Raw genomic sequence first — 22726 nt, forward strand, 5'->3', positions numbered from 1 at the left:
GCATATTGAGCTCCACCTATAGTACAGGTATCTCATATGGGCACCTGTTTGACTTCCGGCTGCTCCACTTTTGACCCGGCTCCTTGTTAACGTGCCTGGGACACAGCAGAAAATGACCTAAGTCCTTGGGGCCCTGCAACCCTGTGGGAGACTTGGAGGAAACTCCTGACTCCTGACCAGCCCAGCACCAGCCACTGCAGACACTTGGGGAGTTAACCAATGAACACAAGATCTCTGTGTGTGTATGTGACTCTATGTAACTCCGCCTTTCAAATGCATAAATCTAAAAAAAAAAAAACCCTCAGGATGTCGCTTTCCTCTCTGCAGGGACCTCCTGGATCCCATCCCTGTACAGACACCCATGACAAGCAGCACTGGCTCCCTCCCTGAATTCCACACTGTCAAAGTCTCAGTGTCAAGTTCAAGGCTGGAGACACACGGAAGGGTCAGGCTTTGCCCAACAAGGCAAAGTGGACTGGAGGCCATCAGTAATTCCTCTGTGCCCTTTCAGGCTCCACCCTCAGGCTCTTGGAAATAACAATGGACAAAGGCAAGGTCCCCTTATGTGCCCAGTGACCCCAGTGACATTTTTCAACCCTGAGGGCTCCCAGGGGTGGATGTGGGGCTCTGGAATGCACTCCTCACAGATCCCCCTCCTCCACCACCCCCCACACTTTTCATTTTGGTCTCTTCCTTATCCTCCAGTGGAGGGACAGTGGAAAATAAGCGTGTTGTTCAGGCTGGAAACTGTAGACCCTTGTGCAGGCTCTGCAGCCCGACTCTGTTAAAGTTCAGAGCTGTCTGCTCAGGGTCTGACAAATGGTCAATAAGAGTGTTGTTCAGGGCTCGCCAGGCCCACGCAGCGCTGCACGGCTCAACTGTGCGATTCACGGATTCACGGCCGGGCCGCAGCGAGGCGAGGCTGAGCGCCTCCCTCGGCCTTTCTCATCTCCTGGCTGACCCTCTTTCTGCTCACTGCATTCCCAACCGTAAACGTCTTCCCAAGTTGCCAAGGAAGCTGCTCTTCACGCTTCCCCTGCCGCTTCAGACACACATTTTTATTTACTCAGCTGCCTGTGCTGAAGACCCACGAGTGAGCAGGATTTTCCTCCCTAACATCCAACCCAGCAGACCTGCTCTTTCTGTATAAAGACATCCATCCTCCCCCCTGCCATTACCAGCTCCCAACGGCTCTCAGGACCAAGTCGCTGAGCATACTGTCCTCACGACCCAAGCGCTGGGACCAACCAAAGGCAGGAAGCAGCAGAGAGATGCGATCCAGCGGCAGGAAAGGCCCACAGGTACGTCCCGATGGGAGGGAGCCCTCAAGTGCCCACATGGAACCGCTGGAACGTATGCTCTCCACTGCACCAAGAAAAGAGGTGCAGACTAAATGCCTCTCTGCGGACGCGCCAAGCCCCGAGTCAGCCCCTAGCACAGAGCTACTGAGTGATGAGAAAGCGGGTTTTTCCCCCTTTAAACACACACAACTGAACATTTAACACTTCAAAGTTTACAATTCAGGGGTGCGAAGGACATGCACAGTCGTGTACAATCAAACACCATTATCCACTCCAGAACTCTTTAAGGCCTTACATGCAAACTCCTTAGGCAGCCTCCCAGTTCCCTCCTCTCCCCAGCCCCAAGCAGCCACTCATTCCTGCCCGTCTCCAGGGCTCGGCCTCCTCTGGATACCTCCTCCAAGTGCAAGCACGCAGATGGTGTTCTGTTCCTTTCACTCAACATCATGTTTTCATGGCACAGCCACGCTATACGGTTATAGCACAGCTATAGTACCAATCAGTACTTCATTCCTTCCGTCACTGAATAAAAGCCCAACAACAAGGCTATGCCACATTCGATTTATCCATTAACTCCTGGTAAGGAAGTGGCATTTTAATGGGAAAAAAAAGACTTCTTTATGCAGCTCTAATTTACAAACAGTAAAATGTCCTGTTTTGACTCAAAGGTTCTAAAGGTTTTGACACACACACTCAGCTCTGGTATTCACCACCAGCATCGAGGAGAACATTTCCTTCACCCAAAGAGTCCCCCCGTGGCCTTTTAGAGATAACTCCCGCCCTACTCCCAGAGCAGGGCAAGGCTCACAGCTTAGAGCCTGACACCATTTCCTAAGCGTACGGCAGGTGAGAGACAGTGTGAGCTGCATGGATGAGAAGCATGTTCCTCTTGCCTGCTCTCCAGGCCTGCGCGGTGAGATGCGGGATGTCCCGCATAACTGTTCCTGGGCACTGCTGTGTGGACACAGCAGGTTCCTGTCTTACCACCAGTCTGCCCTGCTCTGGAAGCTACCTTTCGCTGCCCCGCAAGGTCCTACCCTTCACACAAGGCCACTCAGGGACCTGCAGACATTCTCAACCCTGCTGCCCATTGCAATCACCCGACAGCTTGACCAATCCCGAGGCCTGGGTCTAACCAAAGGGACTCCAGTGTAGTTTCTCCAGGGGAAATGTAGGGCGTCAGGAGTTTAAAGGCTTCTAGGTAGAGTTCAAAGCACCTGTGCATTTCATTTTTTACAGTCATATAAATTTGATTCCATTTCTCATGAATTTTTGAAGCACCTTGTGTATTTACATATCACCGAACTCAGTTCTTTGTCCCGCTTCCACTGTGGAAGCTCTAACCATTGACAATCAAAGGCTAAAAAGAGCCACAGACTATTCTGCTCCTACCTGCTTTGGCCCCTGGAAACTGAGCCAGAAATGTAAACAAGTGTCTCCAGTGTAGATATTCCAGGAGGTTTTCTTTATCTCCATCTCTGAGCAATGGCCTGGAGGGAAAGGGGTTTGGCTTCATTTCTCAGCATCTCTAACTCCCAGCTGAACCTGCCTCTCTGGGGTCATCTTGCCATCATTTTTTTTTGCCAGATCTGCTTTTTCTCACCTATCTTAGAGGCTCATCACTTCAAACACTCTCCCCCTGCATTGCTATCCCACGCTGTGTGAGCGAGGGGATGAGGCGGAGGCTTCGCTGTGGCTTGCACTCCTGGCAAAACAACTCAAGCTGCTCCCTGCTGACCTCTGCAATGGAACAAAACTCCCCAAGAGCAGAATTCCAGGCCCGGTTAAGGAGCCAGCTGGAACCAGAGCTCTTCGGATCCGGCCCTTGGAAAAGGCACAGAGGAAGTGCTGAAGCCTGCCAACAAAGCACAGTGAGGTAGGAACGACCCCTGGCTGCCCAGGGCCACCTTCGCCCCACCTGGCATGGCCCAGAAGCACCCATTACATGGCAGTCTGGCACAAGACACACAGCTACTGATCAGGCAACTCACCTGCATCGTTCCTGCTTTTTTTGCCCCGTGAATGCCAAGCGCTTCCTCCTCAACAAAACTCAAAGTTCTGAGTGCTTCTGATTCAAAGCAATACTTAGAAACTTCTGCTCAACAGAGCTTCCACAATACATGGGAATGCACGTGCGTGTGCACACACACAGACACAAAATGTGTGACCTAACAAAAGTGTCTTCTACTACAAGGGTTTAAAATGGTTGGTCCAGACAGCTTGGGTACATGGCTCACCAGACTCTGGCCACAATTCCAGATCAATTAACTCTGGAACAATTACCTGCAGGTAGCCTCTGGCAGAGGGGTAGGTGAGTAAAGGTGAGGGGGAGAGGGAGAGACAGACAGATCCTTCCTGTCTCAAGAGCAAAAGGAGCAACAGCACAGAAATGTCTGCTCCACCAGGACCTGAGACCCAGGAAACCTGAGGGGAGAGGGGCTCGACCCCCAGGGCACAGCAGCTGCTCAGGGGCCACAGGAGAACAGGCCGGGGATGCGCCAGGTTCCAGCGGCCAAACAAAGAGGCTTTGGGGCTCAGATGGCCTTCGCCTTCGTGCCCCAGCCCAGCCGGGACATTCCTTCAGTGCAGTCTGCCTGAATAGTGGCCTCGTTCAGAAGCTGCTGGGGCCGGGCCTGCGGGAGGGTGGGGAGGCAGGCACACAGCTGGCACTGTCCCCATCACCGCTGGAGCTCACGCAGACTCCCTTTGCAAGTTTAGGAAACACTGTAGTGGAAGGAAAACAAAGACTGGAAAATGATAAGAGGGCTTGATCCGCTGGTAGAGGAATTATGACAGAGTGCAGTCCTTCTTTTCAATATTTCATTTATTTATTTTGCTTGAGAGGCAGAGTGGGAAATAGAACACTTACTCATTAGCTGGTTTACTTCTAAATGCCCACAGCAGCCCAAGCTGGGCAAGGCTGATGCTCAGGACCATGAACTCAATTCTAACGTCCCCTGGGGGTGGCTCCTCTAGCCCTGGTTCTAGATTCCATTTGCATAAATCTCACTGCCAAGTCTCGGCCAACTCTTGACTTCAGCTTAATTAACCCTCCTGTGCCTCAATTCCTTCATTTGGAAAACGGGGTTAACAACGGGGCCTAATTCATGGAATCAATGTGAAAAGCACAAATGAACCCAAGGAAATGTGTATCCTAAGTTCAATGTCAGCTGCTATATAAAATCCTAATTTGTTCTGTAAGATAGATATGGAAAATTCCCCGGATACTTTAAATACATGTACACACACACAAATTACACACACAGACTTTAGTAGGACATCTTTAAAAAAGCAATTGGAGACATTCTTGCATTGTTTCACAGGACTACTCAAGTGTGTCCTGGCCGAGGGCAGCAGGACCAGTGGTGTGGGACTCTGGGAAAGCACCTTCTAAAGCACTCTCCACTGATCAGGAACACAGGCAGGACTTCACAACTTCCTGCTCTCAGCTGGTAGCAACAGGTTAAAACTGACACCAGAAACAGGACAAGGCATAGCCAGGCTGTGACTGGAGATGTGGCTATCAGATCCTTCTGTCCACTCGCCCTCTCTAGCTGCTTGTCCTGACCATCCATCTCAATAGCCACCACTGGTAGGGATCATTGAACAAACAACATAACGTTGGTGTGAGCACTGAGGTACCATGGTAGAACGGCCACTTGAGCAGCCTACATTCCAAATCAGAGTGCCTGATCCAAGTCCTGGTTAATCTACTTCTGACCCAGTTTCCTACTAACGCGTTCTGGAAGGTAGCAGAAACAAATGAGCAGTGGACGTTGGCTTCTCCCCTTTCCACTAACTCATTCACCCTTAAGTAACAGCCAGTTTCCTTCGGGAAAGCCCCTTTCCTGACTACCAGTTTTTGTGGTGTAGACAGACAGATTAGAACCTCTGCCTTGGATTCCTGGGAAGTCTCACAGTCTTGGACCTAACCAACTCAAGCATGTCACCACCCCAGGTCCAGCAACTTGCTTAGGAATGGACCCCAGACCAGGGCCAAGCCAATGGGCATCCACCTTGGGACTCTTTCTGAAGCTGCCAGGAAGGAGGTATCTTCTTTGCCAGGGAGCCTGGGCTGCTAGAAATGTCTGTCTCCTACAACAACCTACCTGAAAAAGACAAGAGCTGAGAAAGTCCTGGAGAACCATCTCAGCACAGGAGCTCAGCCATGACTCAAACTAATTGTTCGATTTGTGTGGTCACCACCACCCATTTTCTGTGTAAGTGCCACTGGGTGGGTTTCCTTTGCTTGCCAACTGAAAACAAAATTACCATAACACATTGTTTCAGCCCTGGAGTCTGAGCCAGGCAGTCCGCATGTATAATTTCAGTTCATGATGATAGCCAGGCAAGATCATCTACAGACTTGAAACCAAGAGAAGTTGCATGGTTGCACCAAGGGTCACCCAGAAGTGTCAGATCTGAAAACCAACAATGTCTTCTGGCCCCGCGCCTAGAGTTTTCTCCCCCCACTGATTAGAATCTGCCTGACACTGACCAAGATTTGCTTATTAGAAACTAGAATTCAAAAATACTCTAAAGAAAGTGAAGTGTGGGGAAAATTCCAGAAAGCGGCACCTTTAGGAGCCTGGGCTGTGATGTCATCAATGCCTGGAGTAGGGGACAGAGCACAAGTGCAGAGGGGACAGTGAAGACAAACTCAAGCTCCCACCAGCTTTAGGAATAAGAAAGGGCAAGGTCTAGTGGGGAGACGCAGCAAAGGGGAGGCTGTGAAGGATGCTTCTCACTTCTCCAGGGAGTCTAAGACAGCCGGCTCTCTAACTGTGGACTTAACTCTGCTTCTGCCAATCACGACCTCTCCGCTGAACAAGTACAGTAACCAAGCAGAGAACTCATAGCCAGTCCCTTGTGGAAACCCCACCCACTTGCACTAGTCCTGTCAGCAGACTTGAAGGAGTTTGGAATCAGTACTGAACTGGAACGGAGCACCGGCTCCCCCTGCTTTTGGGTAAGGAGAGGACCTATTCCACATGGCTCCACTGTGGCTGACCTTGCTTTAGACACAGGAAATGGGGACCTAAGTGAAGCCTGTCCATCCTTCAGCCCTGATGGTGCCTTCAAGCAGACCAGATTTCTCTCTGGGATTTGCCATATGGTACTTGGTAAAAGAGCTCTCTTTCTTCCCCCTTGGATTGCCAGCCATAAGCGTGTGTCTGGAGCTATAGGACAGCCCCCTTCCCATTCTGACTCAGATACAGCCAGTGCTCAGAAGAGAGCAAAGCGGATAGCTGCAGGAAGCGATCTGACAGCACAGTGAGGGTCCCCACACCCCAACACCTAAAGTTTAGTCTGTATTTGACAACTATATGATCCAGCAAGATCCCTTTTAATATAAGCTGGGTTTTAGCACTGATGACCGAAATGTCCATATCAATATCCAAGGGAAAGGTGACCAAATGGTGGACCCAGGCAAACCAATCCCTTTAAAGGCATAGCCCATCTTCCCAAAATGGCCATAAAATGCCCAATAATTTTAATTTCCCACCCCCCCCCCCCAGAAAAGTACAAGCACAGGTCTGGTCTAGAGGTGACTATCTTTAACATACCACATGGCTGCAAACACCAGTAAAACTGATGGTGGCAGCTCCTAGGAGGGCTAGTTCAAGTGCAACAGAGAGCAGCGGCCCTGAGAGCAGGTCCTGGCGGCTCCTCACCAGCACCTCAGGAGCAGGTGTCATGAGTGCCACCTTACCAGCATCTTGGGAGCAGGGCTACTGCCTCACCAGCCTCCCCGTTCCTTCTTCTCCCACTGACATACACGTTTCTGCCACACTGCCTGGTGCCCAGGACTCTTACCGGGACATTGCCAGCTCCGGGGGAAACATTTCAGAGGGTCATGGGAGAAATGTAATTCTACTCAATTCTCTTACTCCTAACGCCCATTTTGAAAATGTGGCAAAGTATCTACAGGCATAGCATCTAGGAAGGACACATGCTCTTTCATAAAGCCTTTGTCTCATGTGTGTGTGTCATGACATACAATGTAAAATACACTTTTGCCAGGTCAAAATTCAAGTTTAAAAAATGGTATTACAGGTTCATGACCCTTTTTCAGAAACCCCCACACCTTCAGTGTTTGAAATTCAATCTAGTTCAGGTTTAGAAAAGTAACATGTTTGGGGGCTGGTGTTGTGGGTTAAGCTCCCACCTGCCACACAGGCAAATGAACTCCTTGTTGAGTCCTGGCTGTACCACTTCCAATCCAGCTCCCTGCTAATGCACCTGGGAAAGTAGCAGAAGATGACCCAAGTCCTTGGGCCCCTGCACCCACATGGAAAACCTGGATGAAGCTACTGGCTTCAGCCTGGCCCAGTCAGTCTTTGTAGCCATTCGCGAAATGAACCAAGGGATGAAAGCGCTCGCGCTCGCGCTCACTCTCTCTCTCTCTCTCTCTCTCTAACTCTACCTTTCAAATATGAAAGCGCTGTTTCTCTCCCCCTCCCTCCAACTCTACATTTCAAATAAAATAAACCTTTTTTTAAAAGGCAATATGTTGCACATTGCCCCAGTAAGTGTCTTGGCAAACACCCAGGAATAAAATATGCTGATATTTCCACAGCAAAATACATAAGTATTCATACTAAGCAGGATAAACAGATTATAAATCACCTTACATCATTACAGGGCAGGCTTTTTTTGCAGACTAATTTCTGCCAACTTCATTTTAAAAATTCTGGTTTTCCAAGGTCAGGAATTCATGAATTGAGGAGATGAGATTATGGGCTTGCCCAGGGATTCCCAGGATCCTTTTTCTTTTTCTGTCTCAAAACTTTCAATTTCCCCATTTTTTAAAAAGATTTATTTTTGTTGGAAAGTCAGACATACATGGAGAAGGAAAGACAGGATGATCTTACAACCATTGATTCACTCCCCAAGTGCCCACAACAGCTGGGACTAAACCGATCTGAACCCAGGAACCAGGAGCCTAGAGCCTCTTCTGGGTCTCCCATGTGGGTGCAAGGTTCCAAGGTTTGGGGTCGTCCTTGACTAGTTTCTCAGGCCACAAGTAGGGAGCTGGATAGGAAGCGGGGCCACCAGGATTAGAATCAACACCCATATGGGTCCCCGGTGCGTTCAAGGCCAAGGACTTTAGCCTCTAGGCTATCATGCAGGGCCCTAACTTCCCCACTTGCAGGGGGCAGTGTCCACGTCTTCAGTCACTCACAGTACATGCAGGATAAACTGAGAGGTAGTGGAGCCACACAGTAAAGACGGGCTTGTGAAGACAGTGCCCCCAAAAATTAAAATGTAAAAATCCCAATTATAGGTTGAGAGGATACTATTTTGGATGCAGTACATATAGCCAAATCTATTTTAAAAGTTATTTTCTCGGGCCCGGCACGATGGCTTAATGGCTAAATAGTCACCTTGCAAGTGCCGGGATCACATATGGGCACCGGTTCGTGTCCTGGCTGCTCCACTTCCTGTCCAACTCCCTGCTTGTGGCCTGGGAAAGCAGTAGAGAATGGCCCAAAACCTTGGATCCTACACCCATGTGGGAGACCTGGGAGAAGCACCTGGCTTAGGATCAGCTTAGCTCTAGCCATTGCAGCCATTAGGGGAGTGACCCAGTGGATTGAAGATCTTTCTGTCTCTCCTTCTCTCTGTAAAATCTGATCTCCCTTTCCAATAAAAATGAATACATGGTTTTAAAAATTTTTTGCTTCCTAAAGTTTAAAGAAACTTTAAAAGTTGGACAGCCCTAGTCTAGAACATCTGTCACAGACTTGGAAAACTTTAAACAGCATTTTAAAAAAGCCGTTTCTCTGACATTAACAAACTAAATCTTGGGCATGCAGTTTTGTAGCAAACCCAGCTTTCCTATCCCTCTCCAAGGCTTCTAAGGCTGATTCCATGTAGGCTTATACCCTAGACAGCAAAGGAAAGAAGAGGGTCATTTTAAACGGGGCAGCAAATGGGGTTCTCAGATGTGTCACCTTCTCTTGTTAAGGTGTAAAGGAGCCCCAAAGGGACAGCTAGCTCTCTCCTCAGGGAAACGTGTGGCCAGGATGGAAATGGTCAGGTTACTTGTGCAGGCTGGACATGGCTGCCATGAACGAGAGCCAGCCATTCATCTCAGAAATAGCCCAACTTAAACCCTGAGGCCCTGTTCTATAAACAACTTAAAGGTAGCCCTGTTGGATCATTGTTTCTGTTTAATGTTGCAGCCAAAAATTGTCAAAAGAAATTGCTGATGCGTAACTTCAGGCACCTCCTGCTTGTTTCCTCCGGGGGAACATCTGAAGCTTGCAGTTGGCTCTGGATTCAGATCTCGCTTTCCCTCTCTGGCCAACCTCAAGGCAACTCCCCAAGCTCCTTATCTCCTGGGGTCACTCCTCTCCCTGCTCCAATTCTCCAAGGGGGTGGCCTCCAACCTCAAATGCCCTCAAACTGTCTGTAGTCACTTTGGCTCTGACATAAGCACAGCTCTCCATGGCGACACCCCCACACACCCATACTCTATCTAAACTGTTATCCCCTTGACCTTCAAACCAGCCTTTTAGCAGCACTCCAAGATGTAGCTGATGTCCCTGCCCTGATCTCATCAAAACCCATAAACATCAACTGCTCAACAGGATTTCTTAACTATGGTTCAACAGGTGTTTCCCATGTGGCAACTGTGCACCCAGTGGTCTCCTAAAGGATGCACTGAGTACCTATCTTCAATGCAAAAAGGTAATTCCCTGTCTTTCTTAATTTTTTTTCAAGATTTATTTATTGTCATTAGAAAGGCAGCTTTCCAGAGAGGAGACAGATCTTCCATCTGCTGGTTCGTTCCCCAAATGGCCGCAACGTTTGGTGCTGAGTCAATCCAAAGCCGGGAGCCACTGCAGGGTCCCGAGGCTTTGGGCCATCCTGCACAGCTTTTCCAGGCCCTACAAACAAGCAGCTGAATGGGAAGTGGGCAGCCGGGACACGAACATGCATCCATATGGGATGCCAGCACTTGAAGGTGGAGGATTAGCCACTTGAGTTACTGCACCGATCTTTCACCCCCAGTCTCCCTAATTCTAAGGTGCATGGACGTATTCATTGCCACCCTAAGAAGAATGATGTGATTTTGTTAGCAGTGAATGTGGCAGTGTTTCCTTTATTTCTTACCTTCAAATCAGGTGCCACTCAACTCGGGATGCCTCTCAGTTAGTGCTATCTTAGAATCAGTGCTCCTTTAGCCAGCTCCTCTCCCTCCGGCCTTGGTTATTTTCCACTCTGTCATGTGAGCTATTTGCACAGTGTTAAGTTTCTCTCAACAACAGCCACTTTCTAAGTGCTTTCATGTCCCTTAAATGCTAACTTTGTGTCTGTCTCTCAAAGCAGATTTCTACAAGACAAGCATGGGGCCTCAGGGTTCAGTGTCCCCAGAAGGCTCCTATCTCTGAATCTCAGCCACTGTTGAGCGGCTGCAAGTTTAGAAACGGCGTTTGAAGCACCTAGTGGTAAAGGCGCCTTCCTGACCTGTTGTTCTGCGTCTACTTTGGCATAAAGGAAAGCAGAAATGCCAAAATCTTTACATTGAGCAACCAGGATTGACAGACTGTGTGAGGAACGACTTTTCTACGTATTATGAAAATAGTTATCGTTAAATAAATAATACAAAATGCTATTAATAGCAAACCAGTAGGAGAAAAACAACCCAAAAAGGAAAATTTTTCTTTATTAGTACTACAACCAGCCAACTACTGATGATTACCCCAGCAAGCTCTTCTTGCAAACCTACATGATTTCTAGAACCCTCCTGAGCGGAGGAAGCGGCCTCAGGGGCAAGGTCAAGTAACTTGTTAAGGTCTCCTCACCAGGAAATTCAGAGCTGAATCCTCAGAATTCTGGAAGGTGTCTACCACCACCCCCACTGCTCCCCTTGTAAGTTCTTTCTTAAAAAGAGTAAAACTTAAAAATCTGTGTAGCCATTTGAAACTAGAGCTTAGAGAAGACAGCTAGGAGAATCGTGTTTGCTGAGATTCGTGTACAAATACAAGAGAGTTTTGCTAGTGCATTTCAACGGTGCTTATTAAGATCAGTTCCAGTGACCAAAGCACATGCCCTGACAAGGGTAAAAGGCAATGGTCAAAGACTCAGGAAACGTAGAACAGTGGCTCCAGGACCACTGTAATGAAGACTGGTGTGTGACCAAGGTTCAAATGATTGACAACTTTTAAAGTAAATCCTGCATAATTATTTTGCTAGTATAATATCTGTTAATCATGGATGGCCAACTTGTAAAACATACTAAGTTATTATTGGGTTTAAGATGAATTTTGGTTTTTAAAAGGACTAAATGATTAGTAATAAGGTTAGCTAACAGAACACCATCATCACTCCAATATAGCTTACAAGCTCCACGTGTGAACATGGCTTGGACGTCTCAATATGGCGACTGGGAAATGAAAGATGACAGGAAAGAGACCCCCATGGGCATCCACAGACCAGCACCACTGCTGGTATTCATTCCAGTCATCTGGAAATGAATCAAACCTTTTAGGCACCATGCACACAGAACAGGGCTACCTGGCAGAGCTGGGTGCAAGGGGAACCCACATCTTTATATAGGGCTGGCCAAAGAAACTCGGACAGTGTTCCCCGTTCCGAACTTAACAGAGTATCCACCTTCTGTTCTCATACATTGAAAAACAGGGCAGATGTGAAAGGGTGAGACGCAAAGGAGGCTAATGGAAACAGAGGACAAAGCAAATACCCAGCGTCTGGAATCTCGGCCTTGCCTCTCCAATCTTATTTCAACTAAGTATAACCTTATTAGAGACACCCAAAGGGCCATGCACAGACACATAAAACGCTACCTTCTGTGTAAGCCCATTTAGAAAGGAACATTTGCCAGAAGAAAGTGTGGTGGTTAATTTTATGCATCACCTGAGCCTTGGCGCACTCTGCATTCTGGTTGGCAACACCCCGGGTGTTTCTGTGAGGGTGTATCCAGATGACGTCAGCATCGGACTCAGTACATCGAGTGAAGCGCCGGGCCCTCCCTAAAGTGACAGGCCTTCATCCAATCAATTGACACCTGAACAAAGACCCATAAGAGGGACCCCTCCCCCTCTTACCTGACAGCTTGTGCTAACAGAGATCTTGTCCTGTCTGCAGACTTGAATTGAAAAGCCCGCTCTTCCTGGGCCCTCAACTCACAGGCTCTGACAGGCCGCAGGATTTTGGACATGCACTGGAACTACACTATCACATTTCCGGGGTCTCTGGCTCACTAACTGCACATACAGGATTCTCTACCTACCACCACATGAGCCAGTTCCTTACAACACATCTTTCCACGGATAGACATCTAATCAGTTCTATTTCTCAGGAGTCTCCAGTACAAACTGCAAATCAGGGAGACTTCAATACAAGATTGCAAACTGGAAAAAAAGCAAGAAACATCCATATAGTTGGCAATTTGAACATTTACTACCATTGTCTTTCAACCTAAATGTCCTGGGTGTTTCTGCATTCCCAGTATACCCCAACAAGCACACTTTTTGTAACATATCTGCACAGTCCATTGGGTGTTGAGGCTCAAATGGCCTCAGAACATTGGATATGCATCTTGTTTCCCCAGATCGAAGCCTGCAGCAATACGATTGCTAGCACTTTGTTGTATTGGCATTACATTGCAATAAAATTGCAAGATCAAGTGTCGAGAAATGAACATGGGCAGAGAACACCGAGGAGGCTTCTGACTCAGAAGGCAGGTAATGGTACAGCATCACTGTGGTGACGCCAACAGGCGTGATACTGAAAATAGCCGAAAGATAATCCAGAGATTGTCCCCTAACTCCTGGCACCTGACCTTTGTCATTGCTTCCTACCCTGGAGGAGATCTATCTATCTCAAACAGAACATCTAAGGACAGCATTCACCCAAGTTCAACACAACCACCTGAGAAAAAAGGCTGGAAAATTCTGGCATCCATTTTACAGACACACATACACACAGACACAGATCACATCCTGTGGTGGGGAATGCCACAAGCCAATTGTCATCAGTTTCATCTATTCAACCATTCAGGGCTTCACATCTCGTGAAATACATGACATGCATTAGCCCCTGAAATTTGGTCATTTAACAGATATGGTATCGGGCTCTTCGGGACCACATCACTACATGTTCTGCTATAAGTTCCCTTGCTGTATGTCAGCTTTTCTGGACCATGTGGAGGAACAGCAATACGAAGATCCTGGTATTCTTAACACCCTAGCAATTTCCAATGAGTCTCTCTGTGTGGACGGGGGGCAGGAAAACCTATACTGGTGTATTTCCTCTCTTAACAGCTATTTTACCAGGATGGTTGTTAAACATTTCCTTTCTTGTGGTGATGGGTGACCCTATGCGTGAGAAAGCACTGAACAAAGTCAGTGGCTACACAATCAAGCCAAGTGAACTACAGCAAGTTTTTTCAACTTCCAGAGTGCAGTGTCCCTTCTTGTCAAATCAAAGTGGGGAGAAACTTACCTATTTCACAGGGCTGGTGGGAAGATCCACTGAGGCAACACACAAAAGACATCACTTAATAAATGCTATTTTTCTCAGACCACTTAGTGAGTTGACTGAAACCACTTCCCCTCCAGATAATATGTCCAAGTTCTGAGCCCTGGTGCTGGTTAAGGTGAGCTTAGTAGGGACGGAATATAGCTGATACAGTAAGAATGAGAACCTCAAAGTGAGATTATCTCAGAAATAGGGCCAGTGTTGTGGCACAGTGGGTCAAGCCACAGCTGGCTGTGCCAGCCCCTCATGGAGGAGCAGTAGATCAATCATGGCTAGTCTGCTTCTGATCCAGCTTCCTGCTCATGTGCCTGGGGAAGGCAGCGGGAGAATGGCCTGAGGGTTTGGACCCCTGCCAGTCATGCAGGAAACTGGAATGGAGTTTCAGGTTCCGGATCCTGGGCTCCAACCTGGCTCAGCCATGGCTGTTGTGGCTGCTTGGGGAGTGAACCAGAGCGTGGGGGGAAGATCTCTCTCTCTTGCAAGATTTCTTTCTTTATTTGAAAAGCAGAGAAAGAGAGGGAGGGAGGGAGGGAGAGAGAGAGAGAGAGAGATTGAGAACATGAACGAACCTCTAAATCCAGTGACTGGGATCTTTATAAGAGAAAGAAGTAGGAGTGTTGAGACGCAAGACACAAGGTCATGTGAAGACACCAAGATCGGAGTGAGGGTGCTACAGTCAAGGAAACTGGCAGGGCAGGGAAGGCCCCTCTGCTGGGTTAGAGGGAGGGGGCCTGGCCCTGCTGACACCTGTACTTCTGACTGCAGGCTTCCAGAACAGTGAGAATGAATGCCTTTGGTCCCACCCCACACCACTGTGAGGACCTGTGATGGCAGCCGGAGTCAAGGCCCAGCCCCTCTCAATGCAGGGGCCCGAAGGAACCAGCTCAGAAGTTTACCCCGGTTGGAAAAGCCCGCTCTCCCCCTGGATTGTACAAGGCAGACGCTGGTCAAGTACCTCTCAATTTGAAAACACTGTGTTGGTGAAATAAGACTCTACATTTCTGCAACAGATAACCATGAACTCATTTCATGAAGAGCTGACCATGCGGTAGGCTCGGGGCTTCCTTGCAGGAGCCCAACAGGTGCACTGGACAGCTGCGTGGAGTCCAGCAGGGAGAACCGTGCCTGCGGCCCACCCCTCTGGCCAAGCTCTGCCTTCACTTGAGCTCTCACATACTGGGAACATGTTCTGGACACAGAAGCAGCACACTGGAGAATAGGAGGCAGGAAGAAGAGGCAGCTCTGGGACATGTGCACATCCGGGGAGTCCAAGTGGGTCCCTTGGAAGGCATGGAGCCCACCAGCTTTGCAGCCCAAGAGCAGCCCACAACATCTGCCTCATGCTCCATGGGCAGCGTCTTGCTGCCTGCCATCACATCAGCAGGCCACAGAGCCACTGGCAGGCTTGGCATACTAGCCCTCCTCTGTCCTATCACGGCTCTGACCAAGATTCACTGGGGGCAGAGAGCCTGGGCTGGGCTCTTGAGTAATCTGGTTCCACTCCATCAGTTCTACCACAGTCTTCAAGAAAAATGTCATAACCCGACTTGGAGCTGAAGGCATCGAACAAAGTGACTTTCCTATGGCTGCAGAGGCAGAAAGTGACAGAGCTAAACTCAAAGTGCCAGGCCTTTCCTGGATCCCACTACTCTGCTATACCCCCTGCAAGGGTCCCTTGGCTTCCGTCCCCAACAGTCAGCCTGTTGTGTTCATACTATGGAAAGGACAGTGCTGTCAGTTGTCTGCTACATCAGGACATTCTATTCTTGTTATTTTCTTTAATCCTGACAGCAACACTCAGTGAAACACAGCATTGTTCCCATTGTACAGATAGGGAAACTGAGGTCTCTTAAAGAGAAATAGCCTTGCCCAAAGCCCACGACGAATGTGGTACAGCAGTCAGACTTGGGCCAGAGTCCCACACAGAACCTTGGTTATGCCACTGACTTGACAATGAAGGAATCTTTGAAAAGCAGCAGCTGAGGCTGTGGGATTTTGTTAAAGGGTAAGGGACGAGAGTCAAGCTGTCACATTTGGTTGAGTCCCCTGTCCCCTGTTGACATACTTCAGCGCTGCCGTTCCACTGCGGCCACAGCTGTGACAGCTGCTGACAGCCTGCCCGACAGCTCCCAGTACTGTCAGGACAGGGCAGGGGCTGGCTATAGCCCCTCACATGGGAGAGACCCTGGGGTCTTTCTGGGTGTCCTCTGACTGCTGTCACAAAGGGCCACAGGCTGGGGGGCTTCAAACAACAGAGATTCAGTCTTTGTTCTGAAGGCAAAATCCCAAAGGGCCTGGCCAACAGACGCACGGCTCTGGAAGACCTGGGGAAAGAGCCTCCTCCCAGCTCCTGGGGTTGCCCATGAACCTTGACGCTGCTGGACGCACAGGTGCATCCCTCCAGCCGCTGCCCCGTCACCACGTGGTGCTTCCTCTGCACATTTCTGCATCCAGATCGCCTGATTTTATAAGGATGGCACTCCTTGGAGAAGCAGATGAAAGTCAACCCACCACAGGGCACGTGGGCTCCAAACAAGAAAGAACACTGCTTTGTGCCCTCTCATTGCGGCCCCAGCACGGAGCGTGACCCTGCTGCTCGGCTACAGGGGGGCTGAGCTGCCTTACCAGGCTGACTACATAGGGGTGGGAAGGGGGACCCTGGGTTGCTCTTGCTCTCCTTTGAGCCACACATTATGTGTTACTATCCAAACCCAGATCAAATAGGTCAGAATCTCAGAGTGGGTCAGGTGGTGGGAAGTCCAAGGACACAGAGACTCCTCAACTGATTCAAATGCCAAGATTAAGAGCCAGACACCTAGGCATGCTTCCGAAGCCCTTGGCCCAAGAAAGACAACAAGTCATTGTTACTCAGTGGCTGATGCCAGGGCCTCCCCAGCTTGGTCACCACAGCACTCCTGAGCAGCTGGGGACTGCTAACAGTCTGCCCTCCTCTCCTGGTCCCCATGAGCTCTCAGCCCCACAGCTACAGTCCTGAGAGCCACTTACACGCAGAGCTGGGTTGGATGGGAGACACCAGCACCTGAAGGAGTAATTATATGGACATAGGTATTATCAGGAGGATGAGTTGAATTCTGCCATGCATCTGAGTTCATAGCAGAAGGCAGGATAAGACCCACCCAGCTACTGTCATGCATCCAAGCAATGATGTGTTCATCTATCTGACTGCATTCCTGTAGAGAGTGGAAGGAAAGTGACAGAGGACACTGATAAACAGAGAAGGCAAAACAAAAACAAACAAAAAAAACAAGGGTGTCTGGGGTTTGGAGGATTTGGGTCAGTAGAGATGGGGCCAAGATGGTCTTTACTGGCAAAAGAAAAGGTCTGGGGGCGTGCTGACATAGCAGGGTGGCTGCAACATCGGCTTCCAGCAGCCACCAGCGAGGATGAGCAGGACTGCAACAGTGGCGAGCCAGATGACCAAGTGTGCACCTTGCTCTCCAGGAGAAGCCAGCTGGCTGTGGGTGATGGGAAGTCAAGGGTGGCTTTGTGCAGAGGAGCACGGATGAGAGTAGAATTGTGTTAGAGCTGGCTGGCTGTGCTTTGGGTGGTGACACAGGAGGGAGCTCAGCGTTCTGCTCCAGCCTAGGCACAAACTCAGGTGCATGGCTCCCTGACAAAAGCTGAGCCTTGCATTCATAGGGAGCCTGCAGCTTGTCCAGAAACCCCAGCCAGCACAGAAGGTTTTCCACAGGAAGGACTCCTCTCATCATCACTCTATGTGCTTACTAAGTCATTGCGAATGCTTTGCCAAAGAAATCTACGCAGTTCTCCAAGCCCCTCCTGACGCTCAGGGACAGGAGCACAGGGGTAGACAAAAGAACAGACACAAGTGTCCAGGGTTGTGATCGCTCTCAGCCATGATGTCTGTGGCTTCACCTGAGTAACACTCTTACCCCATCACCAAGAGAAGCTTGCATTGAACTGATGTCCCTCCTTAGCTACAGGACACCTAAGGTTCATGACTTTCACCAAGACCAGCCCCAATCCATCCAAATCCAGTTTCCATGGTCAGCCTATGCAGCATCCTTTCTTTGAGCATCTTTGGTTTTCCAGATGCTCAGCATGTGTTAGTAATACTGTATATACCTGAGATTGATGACAGTGTGTGTTCCTAGGAGGGCCATTTAGTGCACAGACTCTGCTAACAATGGGAAAGGGCCACGTGCATTCATTCCCAGTAACAAGATGCTGCCTCCCAGCAAAAAGGAAGTCACTTGGATACTTGGGAAATGTGAAAGTGAGGCAAACCTGCTGGGGAATGTGTCAGGATGCTGTCCATCAGACTCGGATTCAGGGAGGGGTGCAGAGGCCTCAAAACCCATGGACCATTATGGTCCATGCAAGGGCAGGGCTGCGGTCAGGTCACTGAATTGCGTCCTGCTCACTGCCTAGAACATTCCTGCAAATCAAAACCCAAGCTCAAAGAGTGAAGACCATACTTACACTTGAGCTAAAGTTGCCATCAATTGGGAACTTGAGCTCCACTTTCCAAGACAATTGAAGAAAGAAGGGATAGAATTGAGAGAAGCAATTCTGCTTTCCTGATAAGAAACCGACTAGTTTTTTGCAAATGGTCAGCTTTCCCTTCTGCTGGAAAATCCGTCCCCTCTGACAGATCGAAGCTCCTGCCTACTTTCTCATAGTCATAGCAGGTGCCACAGTCAAGCTGGTCAGTTGAGGGGGCTGGATCCCACCACATTCATGCACAAAGCCCCACACGTATGAGAGACCAGTGCACACATCACTTGACTGGCTGAACCCAAAGGAAAATCATCTTTGGGTGACTTCCAATCTCCTCTGAAGAGTGAGGGCTCTTTTGGATGAGAAGCGAGCAGACCACTGACGAGCCTTCTGGAAACAGCCGTCTGTGCCAGGGCAGAACAACCTCGGTAGCAGCTGTTCCAGTGGACTCACAGGGCCTCCCACCAGTTCCAGCCCAAGTTCCTGTTCCCTGCACACTTCTCCCAGGGAGCAAGCTTAGGGTCACAGTGTATGCCTAAAACACCAGGGAAAAAATTGCCTGGTGGTCTGGTCCATCCATCTATGGCCACTGCACAGGCTCCCCTCCTTCAAGGTGGAACAGCCCCGTGCTGCAAAATGCTAAAGGGACAGGATGTGGCTGCGGGCGAGAGCTCAATGTCAACAGGAGAGCAACAAGAAACTGACCAATAAGGAGCCTGGGGCCTCAAGCAGCTGATAACAAAGGGGCAGAAGCCAGGTTAGAAAATAGCCCCCAGCAAGTCACCGCTCATCATCAGTGAGAGAGGAATGCAGGTTCTGCTGAGCTACAAGTTTATTTCGGGTTATTCTGAAGGCTTCGCAGCTTCCAAGGCTGGACTGGGCAGAGAGGATGGAATCAGGCTTCTCTCCACTCTTGTCACTGTGAGCTGATGTTCTGGCAACATTAACAGCAGGAGCTGATGGCTAGGGGGAGGCACACAAATGTAACATGATTTACTACTTCTTCCTGCCCCTGTGGCCCGGGCTGCAGAATGGCTAACCTGACTCGGCAACATCTAGCTTGTGCAGACAGGGAGCGGAGATAAGGAATGTGAGTCAAAGCCAGCAGGATTCCACAAACCCACGGGACTGGGCTGGTGCTGTACTGTCCTACTTGGCAGGGGAGAGATGAGGACAACCTAGGGTACATGAAGACAGGGGGAAAATGTGGCACACACACCATAGAATACTACTCAACCTTCAAAAAGAAGGAAATCCTGCTGCTTCCAACAATATGGATGAACTTGGAGGATGACACGCCAATACACCAGTTACCAGATGATCCCAAACCGGATGGTCTCATTGTACGCAGGATCTTGGGAAGCTGAACTACCAGCAGCAGCACAGACTGGCGCTGCCCAAGGCTCAGGATAGGGGACATGATGGTCACACCAACTTTCAACTATAAGATAGGTAATTTCCCAAGGGGTGACATATGGTCTGGTGACTGTGGTTAATAACATTGGATAGCAAGCAGTCCTGACATTTGCAGAAACCCAGATCCTGAGTGTCCACAGCACACACGAATGGCCACTGTGGGAGGTGAAAGCTGTGTCCATTGGCTAAGTTGTGATGAGCATTTCATACTATGTACCTGGACCACCACGTTGACTGCCTTAAATGTACACAGTGTTTATTCACCAATTACTCTTCAGCCAAGATGGGAAGGGGGTGACCACACTCGCCCTCAAGAAGCCACATGAAATGATCCAGTAGAGCAGGAACAAACACTAAGGGCCTTCCGATTCTGCAAGACTATTATTAGGAAAGTTTCCACATGTGCCAAGCAGGAAACAGAAAAATGGTCCCCCACAAACGCATCACACTTCACAAATTCTAAACATTTTGTCTTCTAAGGCTTCATGTCTATAATTATCCTCCCCCTTTTTATAACTAGTGTATTTACAATATTTTACATATTAGTAATATATATATACAATTACACAAGTATATTTCTAACAAAAACCTGTTTATAATCACATGTGCTTTTAAAAAAATTGCTTTTTTTTTTTTTTTGAAAGCGCTTCAGAGAGAGAGGAAGAGAAAGGAAGAGACAGTGAGAGCTCTTCCATTTGCTGGTCCATATCCCAAATGGCCACAATCAGCAGGTGTGGGCCAGGAACTCCTTCCCAGTCTCCCATGTGGATGGCAGTGGCCCAAGTACTTGAGCCGTGGTCTGCTGCCTCCCCAGGAGCATCGGCATGGAGCTAGATAGGAAGTGGAGCATCTGGGACTCCAAACAGCACTCTGAGAGGCACACCATTGCCACAGGCAGCAGGTTCACCTAAGACACCACCCTGCTGGCCCCTCTTCCCCCATGCATTCGAAGCCGATGATGATACACAAGAAAATGCACATGCCTGCACCGAATTCTTGGGATGTGGGGGTCCCTCCATCCAGAGAGGAGAAGTAGGGAGAGGGTCACCCTGTGAGCTGAGTTGCCCTGTCCTGTTCGGACCTGCCATCAGGGCCAGCTGCTGAGCTCTCATTGACTTTTAATGTCCTCACCACTGACATAAAATCAGAGAGGTCCATCTCGGGAATTCCGTCCCAACACTGCAAATACCGCCCGTACGTCAGTTCATACTCCACTCTGGGTATGTATCTGCTAAGTCCACACAGAGGGAACAAAGTAGCTCCATCAGATTACACACATTGGAGGCTGCCAATCCACTGAAAGACACTAATCACTAACCGCCATCCTACAGTTATTCATAGGCTGTGGCTACTTCCATGGACACTAAAAACATCCCCTTGCTGAAATGAGAGGTGTCTAGGGCAAATGAAGTGGCTGGAAATCCTGTCCTAGTACCTCCACCATTACATGAATGGGGCTAAGAACCTGGCTGAGGCCAACCATCCACAGTCACACCCGAAGCCCTGGGCATGTGCGGCGCAAGGGGCATGGATCGTGGAAAGATTGGTGCACCAGCGAGGCCAAGACAACACTGGGACAGCACTGCATCTCCCTTACAAGAGAGGTGTATACAGGGCAGGAGGACATCAGCGCCTGACAATCGTAAGGCCATTCTAGGGCCTGCTTGCCAACAGATATTTGGGACGTAGCAGGACTGGCTGGAGACTTGCTTTCCTTTTAACGTCAACTAAGAGTGAAATTGTGGGGGAGGGACATGTGGCTTCCTAATGGACCTCACCACTGAGGTCGCCTGTGCTTGCTGAAGGCACCTGGGGCACGGCTCAGTTCCACCATCATGTGTGAATGTTCACTCCCATTGTTTCCCTCCACTGGGAATCCCCCTCCTCCACCTCCAGTGCACAAATCCTACCATCTGTTAAAGCTCAGAGCAAGTCCCATTTCCTTCCACAAAGCCTCCTCCAGCATTAGGACTTCAGACAGCTGCAGGGCAATACTGCACTAACTTGGTGTTCCCCATGACCATGAAACACACTGGGGCACTGCAGAAATGCCAGGGTGCCTTGCTGTGATGAGCCAGGGCTTCTTCGCCTCCTGTGGAAGGCATACCTAGGATGGGCATTCCATCAATGCCTGGCCAACGGCTAGGGGAGACCAAGCCAGGATGGCTCCTTCATCTCTCCCACTGACTACTGCAGAGAAAGCAGATAAAAACAACATTGAAAACGCATGTCAGCCTCACAGTCCACATGCTTGGTTCCCAAAGGAGGGAGCCAGCCAGGGCAGCTCGTGCTGAGATGGGAATGAGAAGCAGCAGTGTGGGGACTGGACTACCATCATGGACAGAAAAACCAAGTTCAGTTAGAAACAGATGAGTCACGACAAAAGGACTTCCAGTATGGGCTGTGGCAAAAGTGGATTCTGAAAAAACAAACAGCCTAGAAAAGCAAAACAAATTAAAAAGGTGACTTACCAAGGTCAAGGCTTGGACAGCACAAAGTTCACTATGTTGACCTCACTTTGTTTTTCTTTTCAACAGCACAAGAGCAGAGGGAAGGTTGGAGGGCCCTTTAGAGCTTGTGTGTCTATTGGACTCTTAGAGTCGCAGTACATGGGTACCATGGGTGAAGCCTACTGTCTTATCAAGAAAATACACTCCATTTACACTTGGCAGCAAGGCACATCTGGAGAGCCAGCAACCACTAAGCTTTCCTTCCCTGAACTTGGGAAATTCAAATTCAAGTTCCTCCCCAGGCTTGAGGACGGATGCTGTCAGAGCTGCTTTGGAGACTCCCAGGAAGGCTGCAGTTTAACCCTTGAATGGTCTCTGCTTTGCCCCTTTCATTCCTGCAGTCACGTGGGCAGGCCCCCACAGCTTCTCAGGAGCTCTCCCTGGTAACCCAGGAGCTACGGATGCCACTCATTCCAGTGGGCTCCCAGATTTGCCCTCCATCAACCCCAAGCCCAGCAGGGCCGACTGGCCATTGTTTGTGGCCAGAATTTATGGCTCAGATAA

The 22726-nt window shown here is 49.3% G+C and overlaps 1 protein-coding gene across 5 annotated transcripts in view; it reads right to left on the reverse strand.

Annotated features, from left to right (window-relative positions):
• Positions 1–22726, reverse strand: part of AFAP1L2 (actin filament associated protein 1 like 2) — a 90849-nt gene that overhangs the window by 37390 nt on the left and 30733 nt on the right. Inside the window, exon 1 of one of the 5 annotated variants that reach the window (XM_058671343.1) lies at positions 22184–22329. The exons of the other annotated variants lie outside the window; for them this stretch is intronic. The gene's annotated coding sequence lies outside the window, so the exon portion shown is untranslated. Of the gene's footprint in view, positions 1–22183; positions 22330–22726 lie in introns of those variants that run through there. 5 annotated transcript variants of the gene reach the window in all.

The sequence above is a fragment of the Ochotona princeps genome, chromosome 13, assembly GCF_030435755.1.
Source record: "Ochotona princeps isolate mOchPri1 chromosome 13, mOchPri1.hap1, whole genome shotgun sequence".
NCBI lineage: Eukaryota > Metazoa > Chordata > Mammalia > Lagomorpha > Ochotonidae > Ochotona > Ochotona princeps.